The sequence below is a fragment of the Symphalangus syndactylus genome, chromosome 3, assembly GCF_028878055.3.
Source record: "Symphalangus syndactylus isolate Jambi chromosome 3, NHGRI_mSymSyn1-v2.1_pri, whole genome shotgun sequence".
In the NCBI taxonomy this organism is placed as follows: domain Eukaryota; kingdom Metazoa; phylum Chordata; class Mammalia; order Primates; family Hylobatidae; genus Symphalangus; species Symphalangus syndactylus.
The window spans coordinates 38,127,666-38,137,526 of NC_072425.2; the positions used below are offsets into that span (position 1 = coordinate 38,127,666).

Consider the following 9,861-nt stretch of genomic DNA (forward strand, 5'->3'; position numbering starts at 1 on the left):
CTGATACAGTTTTGTCAATTTCATGATGTAGTGAAGTGTAAGTCTGAAAAAGGCACATACCATAAAGAAGATAAGTAAGGTTACCTTAACCAAGAAATTGCAACATCAAGGAATAATTTAAGACAGACTAGACCCTATTAAACTCCATCACACAGAAAAAAGGACTCTTTCCCATTGCAACTTTACCATTCCTTTCTTTCAGGAAAACCAACCACAAGTACTCTAAACTCCATTAGTAGAGCTGGATTTTTTTTTTTCTGCTGTCTTCCGGAATATTCATTAGGAAGAGTAGATAAGTTTTTTTTTTTTTTTTCTCTAAAAGTTGTCTCCAACTCCAAAGAGTAAGGGGGAAAAACAATTCCTTGGGGAACATGGTCAATGAATTAGACTGACATAAATCCAATATGAGAAATATTATGGAATGTGAGGATCCAACAAGAATTTTTCTTATGGCAGGGTGCATCATAGCTCACAAATATGTCTCCATGATTTCTCCTTGTGATATATTAGAGCCATGGCAAAAAATTTGCATAGTAAGCCACATGAACTTGTCTCATAAACAAAAATGATCTTTGAGCTTTGACATTAAATGAAAATGTCTGATTTAATACTTTTTATTTCTCTCATGGTGGTTTATTCAAAATACTTGTCTTAATTCAAATGAGTATGTCTAGAAAAATTCAAAAAACCACGTCCTTAAATATTATGGTGTTTGCCATGTTGGTGAAGGGCATCAGAGATGGATGTGTCTTAGATAACCAGTTAGAATGCATTTCCAAATTCCAAGATGCCTCTTAAATACCTAATTTTTTCCCTTCCAGAAAAGTTCAACTCTAAGACCCCAAAACATTTGGTTGCAAAGTAAAAAATGTGGAAAGTCAAACAGCTGGACTGACAACCAGATTGTCAGATTTTTCCGCCCTGCTGAAATAAGCAAATGAACCAATTGTCCTGCTATCAATAACAATAAAAAAAGATATCATGAAAGTTTGTTTCAAGATCAATATATAATGTACTTATGTTTACATAAACATACATGGTTAATTAGATGTAAAATTATCTGGTAATTACTTTTCCAAATAACTCTTTATCCATTGCATCTGACCTTCCCGGTTTGGACACCCAGTTTGGTGCATCCATTTATGCATTAGCAAGTTTAAATATAATATTGGTGAAATTTCACTTAAAAGCAAAAGTAACGGTATCAAAAGATAACATTCAAAAATGAATAATAAAAGTTATGATTCCAAGTAGGATTTTTTTTTAAGTGCTCTTGGAGAGGCCTAGGTTTTTCATAAAGGAGCAGAGATCTAACAGAAGTATTTTTAAATGAGCATACACATCAACCGAAACCATACATTTTTGTCTGCACAAACATGGTTTTACTTCATTGACCATGGACAATTATCAGCTAGAGAACCATGTATTTCCCCTCTCCTTTCACACCCCTCAGAAGAACAATAACCCTCAATTAATGACACAACAGTTTGGTTTGAAAAATGTGATGTTGTCATATACAGCACTGTGCATTTACTGAGTGACAGTGCTACCAGCTACTCAACAGAATATAATTACATCTGGAATCTAAAACCACTTCAATATGTACAAAAATATTGTAGACATAAGGAAATTTACACAAAAAAATCTGACACATAATGAGAAAGCAAAGCAAGAAAAATGCTGTTATAAGTTGCTCACCAATGTGTTCCTTATTTCTGTTGAAGCTGGTACCTTTCTATATTTCTTCTTAGTTGAAAGCAAGGTCCAATTAGCCTCCTTAGAATATATTAATTGGTTCTGAATCTCCTCGAAGTTTTCATTCCACCGTGGAGCCCTCCTCACCTATCTTCAACAGTTCATCTAAAATTCTTCCAACATCTTCCCTCATCCTCAAGATGGCTACCTCACCTAATGGAAAAGCAACATCTTCATGGTTGGCTTTTATAAATTCCTGAAGCATTTCAGGATTCAGTTCTTTGCTTGGGTCAATTATGTACATTCTCTAAAATTAATATGTGAAGAGCTCCCATCAATGTCTGTGGACTAGGGTAGGACTGGGTCCTTTTTTCAAATTATCCTCACAAAATGTCTTCCTACATGATTAATAAATTCCTCCCAATGAAAAAGGTGAAGATACCTGGACATAAGGTTTTCTCAACTGACATCATGATTTTAAAATTTGTTTCCATAGCGACATTGTTAAGAAGACATACTGATATTTCTGAAGACTTAAGAGTACTTCAAAACACAGAAAAAAATAGCCGAAGGAAAGGGAAAGGGGAAACAAAGAAACTAAAAGAAGGCCTAACATACAAATGGAACGACCTGAAGAGAAATGGAGAACCTGGAGAAACTGGTGTTAGTCAGTCTTAGAGTTCCCCTGAGATCTTGCAGGATTATTCTTATTATTTTTTATATTTGCAGAAATCAACCCAAATCAGACAATAAAGTCTTGCAATGCATCAAAACATGATGATAACTAAACCCTAGAACTCAAAAAAATCTCAGCTTAGGGCCATCACCATCTTCACAAGGAGGAAATCACATTTCCTGGTGACTTTCAGGAGACCTGGAGCAGCTTAAAGTTGTGTGAAGACCTCAGTGGAACTGTTTTAAGGTTTTCGCCTTGCCTTTCCTGAAGGAGGTCAAAACCCTTCAGGTCCACTCAAAAGGAGAAAAAACATTCCAAAAGTTTACTTTAAAATGGAAACAAACGCCTCAATAACTTGTGAAAGCACTCCTTTGGTGGAGAAAAATCTGAGGAACCCTTAAAAGCCCTCATTTCCTTGCATAATGAATAGATAGTGAGGAACCACCACAAGGTTTCCCTCTGGAAAGAGAGGAGTAGGCAAGCAAGCCTCCTCCTCCTCCAGCCATCACCAACAGAGCTTCAAAATGGAGACATCCATAATTTTATAAACACTTCTCATCTCAGCTTTGTCTCCTGGAAACCCGCTCTCCTCCATTTTCTGGTGGAGTTACAACATGACACGGCTTACCTGACTCAGTTCCCAGCTCTTAACCAAACTAGTCACTTCCTCCAAAAACCCGCAAGCAACCTCCAGAAACAAAACCAAAGCAAACCAAACAACCAACACAGACACTCAGACACAGCCCCCGGGAGCCCTGGGAGAAAGCCCCAACTGGTTGGTCTTTCCCCATCCCAGACGCGTGCTTAAAAATGAAACTTTTTTTTTTTCTTGGTTGGGGAGGAATATAAAAGGAACTCCAGGCAGCCTCCCTCCCTCCCTCTCTGTAGGTTAGAAGCCACAATGAAAAGAAAATGAGGGTTCCTTCAGGAATGGTGAACAGCCTGGAGAATGAACGTGAGAAGGAGCTTTGTGTTTTGGAGTCTGGACTGGAACCAAAGCAGACAGCTTGCAAATGGAGGACAGGGAGATAAAGAAAGGGAAAGAGGGGCTGCTCCAATGGGGGGCGGCTGCGGCTTCCCCTCGTGCCTGGAAGGAGGGCAGACCCCTGGGAACTGCACCAGGAGTGAGACGCCCCCCCAGGCCCCTGCCTTCCTTTCTCCCTTCCTCAGAGGAGAGCCAAGCGTGTGTAATGGCTTCTCCTCTCCAGAAACCGTTGTCCTCCTCCACCAGACGCTTCTGAACCTCCAGCCTGGAGACAGCTCCTCAGCCGCTCCTGAACCTGCGCCCCCCACACGGCCGGTGCCCCCCGCTCCTCGCCTCTCTGTTCACCAGCAGCACCGGCACCAGCAGCTGCAGCAGCCACCCCCCGACACATCCCGACCCCGCATCCCAACTTCGGGGAGAGAGAGAGAGAGAGACAGAGAGCGAGCCAAATACCTGAGGAAGAGGGGGGGTGCCAATCCGCACGGCTTTGCCATCGGGCGGGGGACAGGCAGACAGAAGGGGGAAAAGAAGGAGAGGGACAGAGAAAGAAAGAGGTCAACCCGCTCAGGTCGGGGCCGCTCGCTCGGAGCTCTCCCTCCTCTGACCCTCGCTCGCTCCCTCTGGCTCTCGGCTCAGGTCTCCGGCCTCCCGCCCTCCCGCCCTCCGCCCCCCTCTGTCCCTACTCCTGTCCCCACACTCGGAGCATCCGTCCTAAGCCTCCAGCTCTCTTCTCACTCATCTTTCATTTTCTCTTCTCTTCATAGAACTACACGAAATTAATTAAGCCACCGCGCTCACTCCCCCCAGCAGAAGGAGCAGCCAGCAGGAAAAGCACAGCCACCTCCACTGCCACCACTACCACCTTCTCCTCCTCTTCCTCCTCCTCTTCCTCCCTCGCTTCTCCTCCTCCTCTTCCTCCTCCCCCTCCTGCTCTCCCTCCTCCCCCTCCTCCTCTTCTCTCTCGCTTCTTCTCTTCCAACAGCCAGTCCATGCAGGGGACTTCCTCTCCTCCCCGCTCCTCCAACCCTCCTTGGCCGAATGAATGAGCGCGTTTGTGCCTCCACCACCCCGCGCTCTCTTCCCCGGAGCACTCGGACCACCCCGAGGTGGTTGTTAATTGCAGTAACTTACAGAAGAAGCGTCCCGGCGCCGGGAGGTGCTTCGGGTTCTCCAGCCCCACCGCCTCCTTATCCTCTTTCTCTTTCTCCTCTTCCTGCTCGGGTTATTGTTGTGGAAGTTGTTTGGGAGTCTCATGTGCTTCTGCCGGGTCTCAGCAATGGAGGATCGCCATCTTCCCTGCCTTCCTCGGCTCCTCAGACTCGCTGCAGCTGCAGATGACCTGAGATATCCGTCTCTCTCCCTCTCTCTCTCTCTCTCTCTCTCTCCCTCCCTCTCCCTCTCACTCTCTCTCTCCCCTCTCTCCTCTTCTCTCTCCTCTCCTCCCTCTCCCTCGCGCGCTCTCTCTCTCTCCCTCCCTCTGTGTCTCTCTCTGAATAATGAGCAACCAGGGGGAGAGAGAAAGCAAGACAGAAAGAGAGAAGGAAGACAATCTTCTCCTGCCACACAAAACGCCGGAGCACCAGGGGGTGCGCGAAGCCTTTCTAATAACAACAACAACGTGCAGCAGAGAGGAAGAAAAAAAAGAAAGAAAGAAAGAAATGACGAAAAAGGCTAGGGGAAGAAGGAGGAAGAATTATCCAAGAGCTCGAGAAGAGCAGAAGGAGAAGCTGGAGGAGATGCTGAGGCTGCTGCTGCTGTCCCCCCTCCCCCCTGCTGAACCCCAGAAGGAGGCAAGGTGGTTGCAAAGTTAAGGCTGGGACATTGTCTTTGTCACTCAGAGCCAGGCCAGTGAGATGCAAGAGGAGGAGGTGGCGGCGGCAGAGGAGGAGGAGGTGGTGGAGGAGGGGGAGGAAGAGGAGGAGAAGGAGGCAAAGGAGAAGGAGAAGGGGAAGAGGGAGATGAGATGAATAAAGACCTGCGGAGAAGGCGGTGCGAGGAGCGCGGCCGCCGGGCCGAGGCGTGCGCGCTCGCGTCCCGGTGGCGCCCGGCAGCCCTGGCCCGCAGAGGAAGCTCCCGGTGAGGACCCTGCCCAACAGCTCATAGCGCTCCCACCGTCAGCCCTGCCCGAGGCGCCGAGCCCGAGCCCCAGAGGGTCCCTTACTTGCATCCATCTAGAGGCCAACCTTTGCAAAGAACGTACAGGGGGAACTGGAGGTTGCAAGTCTAAACCCAGATCAACCACGTGGGGCTTTTTAATCCCTTTCCAGCTTGCGGTGTGAGTATTTCCAGTGAAAAGCTCAAATTGTCCATTACTGGCACGTATTTTGAAGTCTTCTCTCCTGAAATAAAGGCTCATTGTGCGTTTTATTTCTTTCCTGATATGGAAGGTGGGGGGTGGAGGAGGAAAAGAGCCCATCATTCCGAGCTTCGGAACCACCACTTTCTTTTCCTAACTTGTGAAATGTTTTGACTGCGCACCAAAAGAAAAAAAGAAAGCCTGCTTAAATAACTTTACACCCTCCAGCCCCGCGTTGTTTGCACTTTCTGGCTGATCATCTAAAGGCTCGGAAAGTAACAATCAGCGCTCTTAATGATAAGGTGTCATGGTGTTGAAGACACGCGAGCCAAGATGAAGCTTTCACACCTTGAATTTTTATTTAGTGTAATCTCCCCCGTATCATTCTGAACTATCTCTTTTGCAAAGGAGTGGTTCCCCCCTCCACCACCAGGTCGAAAGTCTCCTAAGGTTTTAATTGGACTGGGAGCGGTGGGGGTTGGAGGTGGGGGTTCTACAGTATCAGAAAAATCAATGCAGCAAGTCAGGAGCAATTGAAGTTCAAGGGCATGGGCTGATTGTACCATTTCTATTTCTCGGATCTTGGAGTTGGACATCAACAGCCTCAGGAGAGAGAAACGCGCAGCGCGCGGGGCAGAGACCTTAATTAAAGTTTCTTTTGTCCGCGTCTGAATTGGGGGATGTTGGTGGATTCCTTTGCATTGAGGAGCGCGCATCCGGTGAAGGCGCGATGTTAAGGTTCCTGGGCAAGTCTGTCCTCTTTAAATACTCGTCCTTTCTCCTCCCTCCCCCCAAGAAACAGTCCGAGAAGATATATACCTATAAATCCATACAATAAAGGAAGAGGAGGAGACGCGCGCGGAGTTGGTTCCCATCCGATAGCGGGGCTTCATAAACAGATCTAAATCCTCATTTTCCAAGATTTTCCCGACCCTATATTCCTGAGCAGAATCTCTCACCCCGAGGCACGATTTCACCCACTTCCAGTCAACACTTCCTGCCCTTTTCTCCTCCCACTCACATTGAAAAGCTCGGGATCCCTAAAAGGGTGTTGATGGCGGGGGTGATAAATAAATAAATAAATGACACTCTACGCGTGCGGTGGAGAAGAAAAGAGGGTGAGGGAGAGGAAAGGCGAGGAGAGGGAAGAGAAGTAAGGAGAAGAGAACAAGGCGCAGAGACAGAGGCGAAAGGGGAACGGGAGTCACCGAGAAGAGAAAGAAGAAAGGAGAGAGGAGGAGGACGCTGAGGCTGTTCCGGACTGAAATGATCCCGGCTTTGTGCGGCTTTGGGAGGACTCCCCCTTCCGAGTGCCCGGAGGGACCTAGGGAAGTCCTCCTGCCCCGAGCTCCTCCCCGCCGGGACCCGGGGGGTGTCTGAGCGCTGGCCGCCGCCACCCCATAAATTCCTCGTGGCAACCGGAGGAAGCGCGCCAGGTCTCCGCCGTCCCTCCACTGTCCCGGCTGATAATTTACCTCTTTGTCTTTAATAAAAAGCTGACTTTTTCTGTCAAGCTCTGCACCGGGAAAATAACAATCGTATTTCAGGTTGAAAGCTCCTATTACTGCTGGGTTTTGGAGGCTGCGATAAAATCTTCATCGACGTGAAGGTACCTTCTGGGTTGGCTTGGGTCGTACGTCCTAAGATGGGGGCCGTCCTTCCCTGGGGGCAGGGACGTAGGGAACCAGGCGGTGGGGAGGGAGGAAGGAGCGACGAGGTCAGAGGAAACCTTGGGTTTCCAAGGCTCCTGGGGCACCAAAGGGCTTCCCGCAGTCGGGGAATTGAGCCCTGGGGAGGAGCCTTTTGCGAGAACGTGAGCGCGCCCCAACACGCCTCAGACCTCGTAAACCCACTTGGCAAAGACCAGGGAAGAGGCTGGCGGACCGACTGCGGTGAAATCAAGAAATTAACCTGCGCTGCAATTAAACGGGCTGTCGCCCTTTCACACTCACCTCGAGCGACCGAGATAGAGAGAGCTCCCGAACCCGCCGCGGGGGGACCTGGCTCCACCCTCCCGTCCCAGGAGAAGAGGACAAAAAGGGAGATGGACTTGGAGGTGGCCCCGCCCTTCACAGCGCTCCAATCCTTGGAAACCAAACCTCCTCTTCAAGCCTCCACGTCTAGAAGGGACAAAGGCAGCGAGGAGATCCAGAGACCGACGGGGAGATGGTGGCTTTCAGGCTTCTGGTGTGGGTGCGTGGGGGAAAGGTACAATGGTTAAGTGTCCATCCCAAATACGGCGCCACACGATGGTCTTTAGAAGACACACTCGGTGTTCTGGTTTAGAAGCAAATTGACTTCCTGAAGCTGTGAAACGAACTATCGCAAAACTCTCTTGCTTCTTGAATGTGGGGGCGATACATATTCAATTAATGATGCCATGCACGTAATCTTTTCGACTTTTTAGAAGTCACAAACGCTTTAACTCTCCAATGAAAATAATTGAAAGAGGTTAAGCATAAGGGGAATGGGCTTTTTTTTGCTTGTTTTTATTTGGGACAATTTTTCAAATGATAAAACTGTATAAATACAAGCTGGGTCAGTCAAGGAAAGCACTGTGGCTGAAGGTTTTCGTGAAAACCTTAGTAAACTTGGCATTTAAGTAACTAATTATGCTTTGCCATTAGCAGACCATTAAGATAAACAGGAGAAAGTTCACACCTCCTGCTATTTCGTTCCCTAAGAATATTCACAAAGATAATACCAGGCTAGTTGGTGGGTTATCTTCTCCATTAGGAGGGTTAATGTTTAAATTTGTTAATTAAAATACAAAAAACTTGGTTTCCTACACAGCCAACAATGTGAGGGAAGTCTCACGGGGACATCCTGACTCCTTGAAATTTACCTTTTGTTACTTTATCCTGTGGCATTATCCCCTGGAGTCATATGGGGTTTCAAGACTATTAATGTTGCAGGGAATGTGAGTGAATATGTTAGAAGTCTGGACTTTCTTCTCCCTTATCATAGGTGACTGGCATACACACTCCTCATAAAGAGAAATTATGGCTCATCAAAAGAGTGACTTTATGAGCATTAATAGAATAATAAATCTTGCACTTTTAGTTCAAGAAACAGTGAAGTCCTATAATCAGAGTGACCCATGCAAATATGATCCATTCACTTGTCCAACTCTAACAGGATACGGATAGTCTATAAATCATTTTAGTTTTTAAAACCTTAAAAAAGGAAGGCACCCAAATCTCCCAAAGGAAAAGTGTTTATGGGGAGAAAGCGACTTCTAGCAAACCTGCAGGAAGAGATCATGGAAAAAGGAACAGTCGGTCCAGAAGCTGAATTAGATAGAATTTCCATCGAAACAAGAATGCATAGATGTTCTAATGTCATTGTTTCAGTATTTATGTTCTATCATTTAAAAAGAGAAAAGTCTTCCTGCTTCCTGAAAGCTATACAAAAAAAAAAAAAATCCAGTTGATAGCCCCGTTTTCTAAATTCCAGCTGCAAAACTATTCAAGTTGATGATTTTAGCAAAAGAAAGAGTAGGTGAATACAATATGGCTTTTTAACCACATTTTACACATCTCTTGGTGGTATTTCCCTGCCTATGTAGAACTTCCTTTCTATGCAATGCAATGTAGTCTTTTTACTAGTTGAGTTTGCTTGTGATTTTTCAATGAGTTATCTATTTTGAATTCTTGTGATCTTTACTTGTTGGAAATTACTCAGTCTTCAAAAAGTTTTTCTCAAAACTTCAGATTGGATAATTATGGACCCTCTAAATATCAAAAAAGTGAGGTCACTAGCACACCTTCTTTCTAATTTCTTACAGAAAAATCAATATATTGTCATAAACCCATATTTAAACATATACAACTAGGTAACTAGTGTCCATGGCTGGGGAAAAGTGACTAACAGAAGACAAAGGTGGATGATTCATGATTCTGAACAGCTCTCAAAGGAAGAGACATTGCAATAACTTATATTAAACTTACTCCACATGAATCTTTGTATATATGCCTTTGGATATCAAAGATGTTTCGATAGTGATATTCTAAAATTCAAAAGAAAGTCTTTCTTCCATAGGTAGTAGTTAAATTTACAGTTCTATCAAACTAGTTATTGTAATATGTAATGTGTAATTTCATTCAGTCATTGAGTATTTGTTTAGCATCTGTATTACACCTTCTCAGAACTGAGTACTAGGGATACAAAGATGAATAACTGAAATGAGTCAAATTTTTGATGCATGAT

At 45.5% G+C, this 9,861-nt stretch overlaps 1 protein-coding gene across 10 annotated transcripts in view; it reads right to left on the reverse strand.

Annotated features, from left to right (window-relative positions):
* The window catches only part of ZNF462 (zinc finger protein 462), a 152,641-nt gene extending 147,254 nt beyond the window's left edge, over positions 1-5,387 (reverse strand). For 4 of the 10 annotated variants that reach the window (XM_063636157.1, XM_055271584.2, XM_055271580.2 and 1 more), the window contains exon 1: positions 1,699-3,783. The gene's annotated coding sequence lies outside the window, so the exon portion shown is untranslated. Of the gene's footprint in view, positions 1-1,698; positions 3,784-3,809; positions 4,001-4,487 lie in introns of those variants that run through there. The other 6 variants (XM_055271588.2, XM_055271582.2, XM_063636156.1 and 3 more) reach the window with 5 other exon arrangements.
* Between the last annotated feature and the right edge of the window lie 4,474 nt (positions 5,388-9,861).